General features: G+C 40.5%; 1 non-coding gene across 1 annotated transcript; it reads right to left on the bottom strand.

The window, feature by feature from the left end:
• Nucleotides 1-1663: 1663 nt before the first annotated feature.
• On the bottom strand, nt 1664-1771 carry LOC112760605 (small nucleolar RNA R71). Its single transcript, XR_003181038.1, has one exon. It is a non-coding gene; the product is annotated as a small nucleolar RNA R71 (small nucleolar RNA).
• Between the last annotated feature and the right edge of the window lie 14592 nt (nt 1772-16363).

Genomic DNA, 16363 nt, shown 5'->3' with positions numbered 1-16363 from the left:
CTTCCAATTCTCGACGTCGCCGTACCTCTCTTTGCAGATCCTTTCCGATCTCCCGTTGTTGTTGGGATTCTTTCTCAAGTTGCTTTAAGCGATCTTGAAGTGCTTTTATTGCTCCCGGATTTGATGAGTTTTTGTCTCCGTTGGATTCCGGAGCATCCTTCAATGTAGTGTCCACGTTCTTGTGCGGTGTTCTGTTTTCTAGATTTGAGTCATGGTCGTTGTCATGGCCGTCCGCCATGGTGTTGGGATGACTTCCAGGTCCCCGGCAACGGCGCCAATGTTCCGAGGGTTACCTGAAACTGTAGGTCGATCTCGGATGAGATCTTCTGACTGGTCGGAGATAACATGTCCGGCTGGTGAGTGGCAGCCGGAGCTGTTGTGTCCGACTTGTTAGACTGGCTGCACTTCTGATCCTTGGTCACCGGAGGGTGGGGGGTACCTGCAAGAGACTCCGATGCTTAAGTTAGCATGGGTATTAAGCAGGTTTTATGTAGAATCAGAGTATGAGTTATACCTGGGTGCTCCAGTGTATTTATAATAGTGAGATGTGACCTTCTTTGGATAAGATAAGTTAGTTATCTTATCTTATCTTATCTTTTGTTGAGGTCAGCTTATCTTCCGTGGAACCGCCCTTGTCTCTATCGGCTTGGGCTGCCTTTGGATCTGGGTTGTATTCCTTGAGTTGGGCCCTTCTTTGGGCTTTTCCTGTCGCTTTGGCCGACTTCTTCATAAAGAAGTCGGTCCGCTTGACCTAAAAAGGTCGGTCGCTTTGCTACTGAACATCCCGGCTCGGTCATCTCGACCCAGGGTATGAACAAATTTTAATCTTAATTTTATTCCTTTTCATATTTTCGAATTTTAACTTTAATTTTAAATTAAAAACAAAAACAAAAATATTCTTATTTTATTTTATTTAATTTTTTGAATTTTTCTATCTCTCATCTCCTTCTAATTATTTATTTATTTACAAACACTTCTCTTCTACTCAAAAATTCGAACCAACTCTTCTCCTCTGTGTTTGAATTATTATCTTTTCTTTCTTCCATCCTTCTCATCTTATACTTACATAAGGAATCTCTATACTGTGACATAGAGGATTCCATATTTTCTTTTGTGTTCTCTTCTTTTTCATATGAGCAGGAACAAGGATAAGAACATTCTTGTTGAAGCTGATCCTGAACCTGAAAGGACTCTGAAGAGGAAGCTAAGGGAAGCTAAAGCACAACTTTTTGGAGAAAATCTGACAGAAATTTTCGAAAAAGAAGGAGACATGGCCGAAAATAATAACAATGCAAGGAAGATGCTTAGTGACTTTACTGCACCAAATTCCAATTTACATTGAAGAAACATCTCAATCCCTGCCATTGGAGCAAACAATTTTGAGCTAAAGCCTCAATTAGTTTCTCTGATGCAACAGAATTGCAAATTTCATGGACTTCCATCAGAAGATCCTTGTCAGTTCTTAACTGAATTCTTGCAAATATGTGATACTGTTAAGACCAATAGGGTTGATCCTTAGGTCTACAGGCTTATACTTTTCCCGTTTGCTGTAAGAGACAGAGCTAGAATATGGTTGGACTCTCAACCTAAAGACAGCATGAACTCTTGGGATAAGCTGGTCACGGCTTTCTTAGCCAAGTTCTTTCCTCCTCAAAACCTTAGCAAGCTTAGAGTGGATGTTCAAACCTTCAAACAGAAAGAAGGTGAATCCCTCTATGAAGCTTGGGAGAGATATAAGCAACTGACCAAAAAGTGTCCTTCTAACATGCTTTCAGAATGGACCATCTTGGATATATTCTATGATGGTCTATCTGAATTATCAAAGATGTCATTGGACCATTCTGCAGGTGGATCTATTCACCTAAAGAAAACGCCTGCAGAAGCTCAAGAACTCATTGACATGGTTACAAATAACCAATTCATGTACACTTCTGAAAGGAATCCTGTGAGTAATGGGACGCCTCAGAGGAAGGGAGTTCTTGAAATTGATACTCTGAATGTCATATTGGCTCAGAATAAAATATTGACTCAGCAAGTCAATATGATTTCTCAGAGTTTGAATGGATTGCAAGCTGCATCCAACAGTACTCAAGAGGCATCTTCTGAAAAAGAAGCTTATGATCCTGAGAATCCTGCAATAGCAGAGGTGAATTACATGGGTGAACCCTATGGAAACACCTATAATCCCTCATGGAGAAATCATCCAAATTTCTCATGGAAGAATCAACAAAAGTCTCAACAAGGCTTTAATAATGGTGGAAGAAACAGGTTTAGCAATAGCAAGCCTTTTCCATCATCCACTCAGCAACAGACAGAGAATTCTGAGCAGAATCCATTTAGCTTAGCAAATATAGTCTCTGATCTATCTAAGGCCACTTTAAGTTTCATGAATGAAACAAAGTCCTCCATTAGAAATTTGGAGGCACAAGTGGGCCAGCTGAGTAAAAGAGTCACCGAAACCCCTCCTAGTACTCTCCCAAGCAATACAGAAGAGAATCTAAAAAGAGAGTGCAAGGCCATTACCTTACTTGGTGTGGCCGAACCCAGACAAGAGGAGAAGGACGTGAATCCTAGTGAGGAAGACCTCCTGGGACGTTCACTGACCAATAAGGAGTTTCCCTTTGAGGAACCAAAGGAATCTGAGGCTCATCTAGAGACCATAGAGATTCCATTGAACCTCCTTTTACCATTCATGAGCTCTGATGACTATTTATCTTCTGAAGAAGATGAAGACATTGCTGAAGAGCAAGTTGCTCAGTATTTAGGAGCAATCATGAAGCTGAATGCAAATTATTTGGTAATGAGACTTGGGAGGATGAACCTCCATTGCTCATCAAGGAACTAAATGCCTTGGTTCAGCAAACTCTACCTCAAAAAAAAAACAGAATCCTGGTAAATTCTTAATACCCTGTACCATAGGCACCATGACCTTTGAGAAGGCTCTATGTGACTTGGGGTCAGGCATTAACCTTATGCCACTCTCTGTAATGGAGAAACTTGGGATCTTTGAGGTGCAAGCTGCCAGAATCTCATTAGAGATGGCAGACAACTCAAGAAAATAGGCTTAGGGACTAGTAGAGGACATGCTAGTAAAGGTTGAAGGCCTTTACATCCCTGCTGATTTCATAATCCTAGACACTGGGAAGGATGAGGATGAATCCATCATCCTTGGAAGACCCTTCCTAGCCACAGCAAAAGCTGTGATTGATGTGGACAGAGGAGAATTAGTCCTTCAACTGAATGAGGACAACCTTGTGTTTAAAACTCAAAGATCTCCTTCTGTAACCATGGATAGGAAGCATGCAGAGCTTCTCTCACTGCAGAGTCAACCAAAGCCCCCACAGTCAAACTCTCAGTTTGGCGTTGGGAGGCCACAACCAAACTCTAAGTTTGGTGTTGAACCCCCACATTCAAACTCTAAGTTTGGTGTTGGGAGGTCCCAACAATGCTCTGAATATCTGTGAGGCTCCATGAGAGCTCACTATCAAGCTATTGACATTAAAGAAGCGCTTGTTGGGAGGCAACCCAATGTTATTTAATTATATTTATTTATTTTCTATTGTTATTTTATTTTTTAGGTTGATGATCATGTGGAGTCACAAAAACTACTGAAAAATCAAAAACATAATGAAAAACAGTATTAAAAACAGCTCACCCTGGAGGAAGAACTTACTGGCGTTTAAACGCCAGTAAGAAGCATCAAACTGGCGTTTAACGCCAGAAAGAAGCATCAAGCTGGCGTTAAACGCCAGAAACAAGCACCAGACTGGCGTTTAACACCAGAACAGAGCATGAAACTGGCGTTAAACGCCAGAAATAAGCAACAAGCTGGCGTTTAACGCCAGACATGCATTCTAAGGGCTTTTTGCACGCCTACTTGGAGCAGGGATGCTAAGTCCTTGACCCCTCTGGATCTGTGGACCCCACAGGATCCCCACCTACCCCACCTCTTCTTCTCTCCTCCTCACACCTTTCCATAACACTCTTCCCCAAAATAACCTCCATTAATCACCTCCATTACTCCTCCAAATCCATCATACAACCCACCTACACCCACCCACTCAAATTCAAACCATCACTCCTTCCTTTTCACACATCATAACCACCTAAAACCCCCTTGGCCGAACCACTCCCACCTCTCCATCTCATCTATTTTCTTCTTCTTCTACTCCCTCTTCTCTTCTTTTGCTCGAGGACGAGCAAACCTTCTAAGTTTGGTGTGGTAAAAGCATTAATTTTTGTTTTTCCATAACCATCAATGGCACCTAAGGCCAGAGAAACCTCAAGAAAGAGGGAAGGAAAGGCAAAAGCTTTCACCTCTGAGTCACGAAAGATGGAGAGATTCATCTCAAAATCTCATCACTAAGAAAAGAATGGAGCAAATAAAAGAGCCCACTTATGGACCTCAACAAGAGCATGAGGAAATTCCTCACCATGAAACTCCTGAGATGCCTCAGGGGATGCACTTCCCTCCACAAAACTATTGGGAGCAAATCAACACCTCCTTAGGAGAATTAAGTTCCAACATGGGACAACTAAGGATGGAACACCAAGAGCACTCCATCATTCTCCATGAGATTAGAGAAGATCAAAGAGATATGAAGGAGGAGCAACAAAGACAAGGAAGAGACATAGAGGAGCTCAAGAGCACCATTGGTTCTTCAAGAAGAGGAAGACGCCACCCTCACTAAGGTGGACTCGTTTCTTAATCTCTTTGTCTATTTATTCTTCTCTGTTTTTCATTTACTATGCTTTATGTTTATGTTTGTGTCTTATTACATGATCATTAGTATTTAAGTGTCTATGTCTTAAAGCTATGAATGTCCTATGAATCCATCACCTTTCTTAAATGAAAAATGCTTTAATTACAAAATAACAAGAAGTACATGAATTTTGAATTTATCCTTGAAATTAGTTTAATTATTTTGATGTGGTGATAATACTTTTTGTTTTCTGAATGAATGCTTGAACACTGCATATATCTTTTGAATTTGTTGATTATGAATGTTAAAATTGTTGGCTCTTGAAGAATGATAAAAAAGGAGAAATGTTATTTGATAATCTGAAAAATCACAAAATTGATTCTTCAAGCAAGAAAAATCAGTGAATACAAAAGCTTGCGAAAAAAAAAAAAAGAAAATTGGCGGAAAAAAAAGAGAGAAAGAAAAAGAAAAAGCAAGCAGAAAAAGCCAAAAGCTCTTTAAACCAAAAGGCAAGAACAAAAAGCCAATAGCCCTTAAAACCAAAAGGCAAGGGTAAAAAGGATCCAAGGCTTTGAGCATCAGTGGATAGGAGGGCCTAAAGGAATAAAATCCTGGCCTAAGCGGCTAAACCAAGCTGTCCCTAACCATGTGCTTGTGGTGTGAAGGTGTCAAGTGAAAACTTGAGACTGAGCGGTTAAAGTCGAGGTCCAAAGCAAAAAGAAGAGTGTGCTTAAGAACCCTGGACACCTCTAATTGGGGACTCTAGCAAAGCTGAGTCACAATCTGAAAAGGTTCACCCAGTTATGTGTCTGTGGCATTTATGTATCCGGTGGTAATACTGGAAAACAAAGTGCTTAGGGCCATGGCCAAGACTCATAAAGTAGCTGTGTTCAAGAATCAACATACTGAACTAGGAGAATCAATAACACTATTTAAATTCTAAGTTCCTATAGATGCCAATCATTCTGAACTTCAAAGGATAAAGTGAGATGCCAAAACTATTCAAGAGGCAAAAAGCTACAAGTCCCGCTCATCTAATTGGAGCTAAGTTTCATTGATATTTTGGAATTCATAGTATATTCTCTTCTTTTTATTCTATTTGATTTTCAGTTGCTTGGGGACAAGCAACAATTTAAGTTTGGTGTTGTGATGAGCGGATAATTTATACGCTTTTTGGCATTGTTTTTACATAGTTTTTAGTATGATTTAGTTAGTTTTTAATATATTTTTATTAAATTTTAAATAAAAATCATAATTCTGGACTTTACTATGAGTTTGTGTGTTTTTCTATGATTTCAGGTAATTTCTGGCTGAAATTGAGGGACTTGAGCAAAAATCAGATTCAGAGGCTGAAGAAGGACTACAGATGCTGTTGGATTCTGAGCTCCCTGCACTCAAAGTGAATTTTCTAGAGCTACAGGAGTCCAAATGGCGCGCTCTTAATTGAGTTAGAAAGTAGACATCCAGAGCTTTCCAGCAATATATAATAGTCCATACTTTGCCCGAGTTTAAATGACGCAAACTGGCGTTCAACGCCAGCTCTCTGCCCTATTCTGGAGTTAAACGCCAGAAACAGGTTGCAAAGCAGAGTTAAACGCCAGAAACAGGTTACAAACTAGCGTTTAACTCCAAGGAAGACTTCTACACATGAAAGCTTCAATGCTCAGCCCAAGCACACACCAAGTGGGCCCGGAAGTGGATTTCTGCATCATTTACTCATTTCTGTAAACCATAGTAACTAGTTTAGTATAAATAGGACTTTTTACTATTGTATTTACATCTTTGGATCATTTCAATCTTTTAATCATCTTTAGATCATTGTATGCGTTTAGGAGGCTGGCCTCATGGCCATGCCTGAACCTTCATCACTTATGTATTTTCAACGGTAGAGTTTCTACACACCATAGACTAAGGTGTGGAGCTCTGCTGTTCCTCATGAATTAATGTAAAGTACTACTATTTTTCTATTCAATTCAAGCCTATTTCTTCTCTAAGATATTCATTCGCACACAAGAACATGATGAATGTGATGATTATGTGACGCTCATCATCATTCTCACTTATGAACGCGTGCCTGACAAACACTTCCGTTCTACATGAAAGCAAGCTTGAATGCATATCTCTTAGTCTCCTGATCGTAAGATCAGAGTCTTCGTGGTATAGGCTAGAATTATTGGCGGCCATTCTTGAGATCCGGAAAGTCTAAACCTTGTCTGTGGTATTCCGAGTAGGATCCGGGAAGGGATGGCTGTGACGAGCTTAAAACTCGCGAGTGCTGGGCGTAGTGACAGACACAAAAGGATTACTGAATCCTATTCCAGTATGATCGAGAACCGACAGATGATTAGCCGTACGGTGACAGCGCATTTTGGACCATTTTCACTGAGTGGACGGGATGTAGCCATTGACAACGGTGATGCCCAACATACAGCTTGCCATGGAAAGGAGTATGAAGGATTGGATGAAGGCAGTAGGAAAGGAGAGATTCAGAAGGAACTAAGCATCTCCATACGCTTATCTGAAATTCTCACCAATGAATTACATAAGTATCTCTATCCTATCTTACGTTTTATTTATCTTTTAATTATCAAATCTCCATAACCAATTGAATCCGCCTGACTGAGATTTACAAGGTGACCATAGCTTGCTTCAAGCCGACAATCTCCGTGGGATCGACCCTTACTCACGTAAGGTTTATTACTTGGACGACCCAGTGCACTTGCTGGTTAGTTGTGCGAAGTTGTGAAAAAGAACTAAGAATATGAACATGCGCACCAAGTTTTTGGCGCCGTTACCAAGGAATGAATGATCACGATTTCGTGCACCACTAGACAAGGCAAAAAAGGAGAAAGTAGAAGCACCCAAGCTGGAACTAAAGACTCTGCCTCCAAGTTTGAAGTATGCTTACTTGGGGAGCAATGACACTTATCCAGTAATCATCAATTCAATCCTGAGTAAGGAACAAAAGGAGGAGCTCATTAAGGTGCTGAAACAACACAAGGATGCCATTGGTTGGACATTCTCTGACTTAAAGGGAATAAGCCCTTCAATGTGCATGTATAAGATCCTTCTTGAGGAGGATGCCAAGCCATCAATCCAGCCATAAAGAAGATTGAACCCAGCAATGAAGGAAGTAGTGCAAAAAGAAGTGCTAAAGCTATGGCAAGCAGGGGTGATTTACCCCATCTCAGATAGTCCTTGGGTGAGCCCTGTTCAAGTAGTCCCCAAGAAGGGGGGAATCACAGTTGTGCCAAACGAAAGGAATGAGCTGATACCAACAAGAACAGTCACCGGATGGCGCATGTGTATAAACTACAGAAAACTCAATGAAGCCACAAGTAAGGATCACTTCCCTCTACCCTTCATGGATCAAATGTTGGAGAGGCTTGCTAGGCATAAGTACTATTGCTTCTTGGATGGATATTCAGGTTACAACCAGATTGTAGTGGATCCTAAGGACCAAGAAAAGACATCTTTCACTTGCTCTTATGGTATTTTTGCATACAGACGTATGCCCTTTGGTTTGTACAATACACCTGCCACATTCCAAAGGTGCATGCTGTCCATTTTTCTGATATGATTGAAAAATTTATTGAGTTTTTCATGGATAATTTCTCGGTGTTTGGTGACTCTTTCCCTAATTGCTTACACATCTTGCCTTGGTGCTCAAGAGATGCCAAGAGACTAACCTGGTTTTGAACTAGGAAAAGTGTCATTTTATGGTTACTGAAGTGGTAGTCCTTGGCCACAAAATCTCTAAGAAAGGCATAGAGGTAGATAGAGCAAGGTGGAAGTGATTGAAAAATTATCCCCACCTTGCAATGTCAAAGCAGTTAGGAGCTTCTTGGGACATGCTGGCTTCTATATAAGGTTTATTAGAGACTTCTCAAAAATTGCTAAACCATTAAGCAACTTTCTTATCTCTAATGTACCCTTCATATTTGATAGAGAATGCATGCAAGCTTTTGAGGAGCTTAAAAGTAAGCTCTCCTCTGCACCTATTATAGCACCACCAAGCTGGGAATTGCCTTTTGAATTGATGTGTGATGCATCAGATTTTGCCATTAGTGCTGTACTAGGACAAAGGAGAGATAAGCTGGTGCATGTCATATATTATGCCAGCAAGGTCCTTAATGAAGCCCAAAAGAACTACACCACCACAGAAAAAGAACTCCTTGCTATAGTCTTTGCTTTTGACAAATTCAGGTCTTACCTTATTGGTTCTAAAGTAGTTGTGTTTACTGACCATGCAGTACTCAAATACTTGCTAACCAAACAAGAATCCAAGCCCAAATTGATCAGATGGATCCTATCCACCTATCAAGGATCTTACATATGGACAATGAAGCTCACAAACCTGGTGTAAATGAAAGCTTTCCAGATGAGCAATTGATGATGCTTCAAGAGGCTCCATAGTTCGCAGACATAGCCAACTTCAAGGCCATTGGAAAGCTACCTTCCAACATCAACAAGCACTTAAGAAGGAAACTCATCAATGATGCTAAGCATTTCATATAGGATGAACCATACCTCTTTAAGAAGTGTGCTGATGGAATACTAAGGAGATGCATTTCTCATGAGGAAGGACAAGAGGTCCTTTGGCATTGCCATGGATCTACCTATGGAAGAAACTTTAGTGGAGAAAGGACTGCAGCCAAGGTTTTGCAGTGTGGATTTTTCTGGCCTACCATCTTCAAAGATACAAAAGAGTTTGTGAAAAGATGTAATGAGTGTCAAAGAGCTGGCAACCTACCCAAGAAGAATGAGATGCCACAGAGGTTCATCATGGAATTATATATGTTTGATGTTTGGGGGATTGACTTCATGGGACCGTTTCCATCCTCATTCTCAAATAGCTACATATTGGTAGCTGTGGACTATGTGTCTAAGTGGGTAGAAGCTATAGCAACATAAACTAATGACAACAAAGTAGTGATCAACTTCTTGAGGAAGAACATATTTAGCCAGTTTGGGGTTCCAAGAGCTCTCATAAGTGATGGAGGAAGTCACTTTTGCAACAAGCAACTAGAGACCCTCCTCCTCAAATATGGTGTTAAGCACAAAGTAGCCACCCCATACCACCCACAAACCAATGGTCAAGCAGAAATTTCAAACAGGGAGCTCAAGAGGATCCTTGAGAAGACTGTTGGGACCTCAAGAAAAGATTGGTCCATGAAGTTAGATGATGCTTTACGAGCTTATAGAACAGCTTTTAAGACACCAATTGGCATGTCTCCATACCAATTGGTGTATGGGAAAGCTTGTCATATTCCTGTGGATCTTGAACATAGAGCATTTTAGGCTCTAAAGATGCTAAACTTTGACAATCAAGCTGCTGGAGAAAGGAGGTTGTTGCATCTAAATGAATTGGATGAATTCATAACTCAAGCCTATGAAAATGCAAAGATTTATAAAGAAAAGACAAAGAAATGGCATGATCAAAGGCTGGTAAAAAGGGAATTTACAGAAGTTCAAAGGGTTCTCTCATACAACTCAAGACTCAAATTCTTTCCAGGAAAGCTGAAATCAAGATGGTCAGGACCCTTCACAATCATCAAAGTTTTCCCTTATGGTCATGTGGAACTCATGGACGAGAAAACACAGAGGACTTTCACAGTCAATGGCCACATGCTTAAGCATTACTTGGGAGAATCACTGGAAGAGCAAAAATTAAACTACAACCTCAGCTGAAGAGGAAGAACCGTCAAGCTAGTGACGTTAAAGAAGCGCTAGTTGGGAGGCACCCCAACATTTATATCCTTTCAGTCTACTGCTTTCTAGATCTGTTTTATGTTAATTACTTTAGTTTATTGCTTTCTAGCTTCTAGTGTTAATTACTTAATTTGGTAGCTTTAGATTTCCTTTTAGCTTTAGAATAGTCTTAGTTTTTCTGGAAGCTCAACTGTGAATATTTCATTATGTGGTGTTCTTGATTAGTTTGAGAAACTTGTTGAAGAACTAAGTTTGGTGTGGCCACTAGCCCACTTAATTTTTGAACTTACATAACAACATTTTAAATGATCTTATGAGTAAGCCAAAAATTAAGTTTCATAAGAATTTTTTTGAATTGTGCATCTAAAGAAAGTAAGCCCAATGAATTGGTATCTCAATGCACCCAGTAATATGGTGAGATAAATGAAAAGGGTACTTAATTGCATACACATAGAGTGGAAGTGGAAGGGTATGAAGAATTAAATACCTTATACTCATGATGTATATAATGAAGTCTAATCATGAGTACCAGTTAATAGATGCAAAAAACTTAAGTTTGGTGTCCAAAAGACACACAAAATAAATATCAATTAATTGGAAAGAAATGAAATAACTCTTTGATCACTAATGTGAACGTTTGTAACTGCAATTTTAGGAAGAAAGTGAGGCCCACAATGCATTGATCTCTCATCAAGTCAGGGGAGTCAAAGTGTGAAGTACACTTTGGAACTCACAATTTGAAGAAAAAGCTGAACTACTTTTAAGTATGGCGCTTCTCCCCCTATAAATTGCACTCTCCCACCCCCCTTCATCACACTACACACAAACCCTTCTCTCTTCCGAATCACAACTCTCTCTTCTTTACTTTCTTACTTTCCTTTATTGACTGGGACAATCAAGTTCCAAGTTTGGTGTTGGTGAGTGGTGCACAAATTGTGAATCACACTTTTCACAACTCGTACCACTTACCAGCAAGTGCACTGGGTCGTCCAAGTAATACCTTACGTGAGTAAGGGTCGAATCCCACGGAGATTGTTGGTTTGAAGCAATCTATGGTTATCTTGTAAATCTTAGTCAGGAAGTCAGTTATGTTTATCAGTTGAATTGCGAATAACCAAGAGAGCATAAATTAAAGGTTACTTGTTATGCAGTAATGGAGAATATGTTGGAGTTTTGGAGATGCTTTGTCTTCTGAATCTCTGCTTTCCTCTGTCTTCTGATTCACGCATGCACGTCCTCCCATGGCAAGCTGTATGTAGGGGGTCACCGTCGTCAATGGCTACATCCCATCCTCTCAGTGAAGAATATGCTCACATGCTCTGTCACAGCACGGCTAATCATCTGTCGGTTTTCGATCATACTGGAATAGGATTCTTTATCCTTTTGCGTCTATCACTAACGCCCAGCACTCGCGAGTTTGAAGCTCGTCACAGTCATTCGATCATTGAATCCTACTCGGAATACCACAGACAAGGTTTAGACTTTCCGGATTCTCATGAATGCCGCCATCAGTTCTAGCTTATACCACGAAGATTCTAATTAAGAGATCTAAGAGATACTCATTCAATCTGATATAGAACGGAGGTGGTTGTCAGGCACACGTTCATGGGTTGAGGAAGGTGATGAGTGTCACGAATCATCACCTTCATCACAGTTAAGCGCGAATGAACATCTTAGGTAGGAACAAGCGTGTTTGAATGGAAAACAGAAATACTTGCATTAATTCATCGAGACACAGCAGAGCTCCTCACCCCCAACAATGGAGTTTAGAGACTCATGCCATCAAAGAATACAAAGTTTTGATCTAAAATGTCATGAGATACAAAATAGGTCTCTAAAAGTTGTTTAAATACTAAACTAGTAGCCTAGGTTTACAGAAAATGAGTAAACTATGATAGATGGTGCAGAGATCCAGGTCTCTAAAAGTTGTTTAAATACTAAACTAGTAGCCTAGGTTTACAGAAAATGAGTAAACTATGATAGATGGTGTAGAGATCCACTTCTGGGGCCCACTTGGTGTGTTTTGGGGCTGAGACTTAAGCAATTCACGTGCATAAGGCCATTTTGGGCGTTCAACACCAGGTTTGGATCCATTTCTGGCGTTGAACTCTAACTTTTAATCCTTTTCTGGCGCTGGACGCCAGAATTGGGCAGAGAACTGGCGTTGAACGCCAGTTTACGTCGTCTATCCTTGAGCAAAGTATGGACTATTATATATTGCTGGAAATCCCTGGATGTCTACTTTCCAATGCAATTAGAAGCACGCCATTTCGAGTTCTGTAGCTCCAGAAAATCCACTTTGAGTGCAGAGAGGTCAGAATCCAATAGCATCAGCAGTCCTTTTTCAGCCTGAATCAGATTTTTGCTCAGCTCCCTCAATTTCAGCCAGAAAAATACCTAAAATTACAGAAAAATACACAACTCATAGTAAAATCCAGAAATATGAATTTTTCCTAAAAACTAATGAAAATAAACTAAAAACTAACTAAAACATACTAAAAACTATATGAAATTAACCTCAAAAAGCGTATAAAATATCCGCTCATCAATGAGAAAAATCTTTTTGCTCTTTTCTTCTCCTTCTTTCTTCTACCATCACAAACCCACACTTCACTAATGACACCACCCAAGGATTCAAGAGTCTCAAGCTCAAAGAAGAGAAATACAAAGGAAACCTCTGGCTCATCAAGCTACAACGAGCATAAGTTCTTTTTCATTCTTCCACCAAAATCAATTCTTTGGGTGGGTGAGTGAGAGGCAAATTATTCCAGAGGTAGGCTTTCAGCTGGGAAGGGATGAGCACAGGGAGATCAACATTGAGATCAATAGTAGGGGATGGGCAGCACTATGCAATCCACCAAAGAAGGTGATAGTAAGCCTAGTAAGAGAGTTTTATGCTAATATTGTTCCACTATCAGGCCAACAACTCACTTACCTAAGCTTTGTGAGGGGAAAAACTATTGACTACAGCCCTGCAAATTTAGAAAAAATTCTGGAAGTGTGGCACACAAGATCCACTCGGAGCTATGAAGAAAGAGTGAAGCAAATTGATCCTAGCTTTGAAGATATTGTGAATGAAATTTGTGTCCTCAACACTGAATGGATCAAGGATAAAGATGGGAGACCTAGTCAATTGAGGAGGAGAGACTTGTGTCCCCAAGCAAGAGGATGGCTAGACTTTGTGAAGAGGTCACTCAATCCTACTTCCAACACCTCAGAGGTAACCATAGAAAGAGCAGTGCTAATCTACAACATCATGAAGGGGGAAAATGTTAATGTAGGAGAGATGATCGTAAGAAACATTCATAGGGTGCTAACAAGCACCAAGGACAGTACAAGGCTGGCTTTCCTGAGCATCATTCAGCGCCTGTGCAATGAGGCAGGGGTGGAGACCCGTGCAGATGAAACATTGCTAGAGCAAGAGAAGCCAATCACGGCCAAAAAGATGGAAAAAGTAGTGGCTCCTAATCCACTGTAGAGGGAAAGAGAGCATAGAGCTCATGTGTAAATACCACAAGAGCCACCACACCAAGAAGAGCCACAAGTCCAAGCACCAATTCCAGAAGGTTTTGATTGGGAGCAAATGCAGGAAAATATCAACCAAATGCAAGGAGATATCAACCAACTTATGAAACAACAAAGGCACTGGGAGGAGATGCAAGAAAGCATCAAGCAGATGCAAGGAAATATGGATCAAATCAGGAAGCAGCAAGGGCAATTCAATTGGGGAGAGATGCAAGGCAGCCTCAACAAAATTCTGGAGCAACAAATGGTTCAACAGAGGAACCTTGCTGAATTTAGGTCACTATATGAAGCTAGAACCACTTCAAGAAGGCAGTATGATATAAATACACAATCAAAGTTGAATCACTTGTGCAATGCAGTAGCCACCCTGAACCCAAACTATCCAACATTTGTACAAGAGATGGAAGAATTAAGTGCCAGACAAGAGAAAATTCTAGCTAAGCACAAGGAGGATTAGAGGACTTTTATGAGAGGGCTAGGCTTTTGGAATCCAAAGGATACTCAAGCACAAAAAGGAGACTCAACAAAGAAGAATGGTGGTGATGCCTCCAAGAAAAAGGATAAAGGAAAGGGACCAATGCAATGATCAAGGGCAGAAGCATCATGATAAGCAAAGGAGGTTGAGTCCCATTTGGAAAGCTCTTGTCTGATTATACTGCCTAGTAGTTCTTTTAATATGCTTGTTGTTTGTTTTTTTTTTTTTTTTTGAATTAAAAGTCTTATTATGAGTCATTAAGTTGTTAGTTTTTAAGACTTGAGAAAGATAATGTTGAATGCTGTCTTTATAATATCAATGAATTTAGTTTATTTTCAAAAAGAGTCAATGATGAGTTGTTCATAAAACAAAAGTAAGGAACTATGACCCAAGTGAGTTTAATTAAAAATAAGAGATGAGGAGTAAATATAGAACCATAAAATGAAGTTTGGGAAGTAAGTGATCCATAATGAAACAACTAGACATAGAGGACATAACAAGTAGATGCTAAGGATGACTCTTGAATATAAATAGAACCAAGAAGTAGTAAGTATGACCCAAGGCTCTGAGCATCAACTACTAGGAAGAAAAGAAAGAAACAAATGGATCAAAGAGTCAAGATCCTAGTAGATGCTTGTGGTGAAGATGTATCAAGAAGAGAGACCTGAGCAAGTAAATTCTTAGAGGTGCCTCAACACCTAGTACCCTAAAACTAACTGGTTTGGGAGTGCTAATTGAAAACTTACTTTAAAGGGTTGTCTTGAGACAAAACATTTAGAGTTGTGGTCAATCAAAGAAATAGAGGAATAATGAAATAGAAAAAAGAAAGAACACTATTACTACTTCAAGGTGACAATCAATAGAAAGGGAGATCCTCAAAGATCTAAGGGTTTCATTGTGATATGAAAGCAAATAACAAAGTTCATGCATGATTTGATACTTAGTCTTTATCTCTAATTATTGATCGCATTCTCTTAAGGGTCAAGTTTCAAATATTTGGGACAATTCACATTGATTTGCTTGAGGACAAGCAAAAATTAAGTTTGGTGTTGTGATGACTTGCATCATCTACCTCTTTCTCTCATAAAAAAGGGCCATAGAAGTGATGAATTCTCATTCATTTAATGCATTGATGAGAGCTATATCATGAATTTATAGGAAATTGCTTTGAAATGAGTTCTTGCTTGCATTTCAGGTGAAAAGACCAACAAAAGAGGAAGAAAACAAGCAATGGTGACTGGGCGCTTGTGTAGGCGTGCTACTTCAAGCAAGCGCCAGGATCTTAAAGTGGGCGTGGCACGCCACTGCTGGGCGTGGCACACCAGCTATGTTCTCCAGAGAAAGATGTCCAAGTTCCACTATGGGTGTGGCATGCCACTGCTGTGCGTGGCACGCCAGTTATGTTTTCTAGGGGAGAGCCCTTGAAGTTTACTATGGGCGTGGCACGCCAGTTATCTTATCCAGAGAAGAGTTCTTGGAGCTTTATAATGGGCGTGGCATGCCAGGCATACTATCCAGAAAGGAGTTCTTGGAGATTACAATGGGCGTGGCACGCCAAGTCTAGTTCCCAAAGAAGGATGATCAAAGCTCCACCAAGAGCGTGGCACGCTACTGCTGGGTGTGGCACGCCAGTATCAACTTCCAGAAAGGAATATTCAGCTCATCTAAAGGGGCGTGGCACACCAGGTATAGGCGTGGCACGCCAGGTTCTCTTCCACAAGGGGCGTGGCACGCCAAGGTCTAGGCGTGGCACGCCAAGCCTCAAACCCAGAGAAGAAAGGATGGTGCAACTTTATGGGCGTGCTCGAAGGCGTGGCACGCCAGGGCTTCCTCCACAATGGGCATGGCACGCCAGGTTTAAGGCATGGCACGCCAGTTCTATCTTCCAGTACGACAGGTTTTGGGCGTGGCACGCCAGTTCAATTAGTCAGAGAAGAAGCTTTGTCAC

The sequence above is a fragment of the Arachis hypogaea genome, chromosome 16 (assembly GCF_003086295.3).
Source record: "Arachis hypogaea cultivar Tifrunner chromosome 16, arahy.Tifrunner.gnm2.J5K5, whole genome shotgun sequence".
NCBI classification, from domain to species: Eukaryota; Viridiplantae; Streptophyta; class Magnoliopsida; order Fabales; family Fabaceae; genus Arachis; species Arachis hypogaea.
Note: the sequence above shows the minus strand (reverse complement) of the source record. Positions and strands in the feature narration are given on the sequence as shown.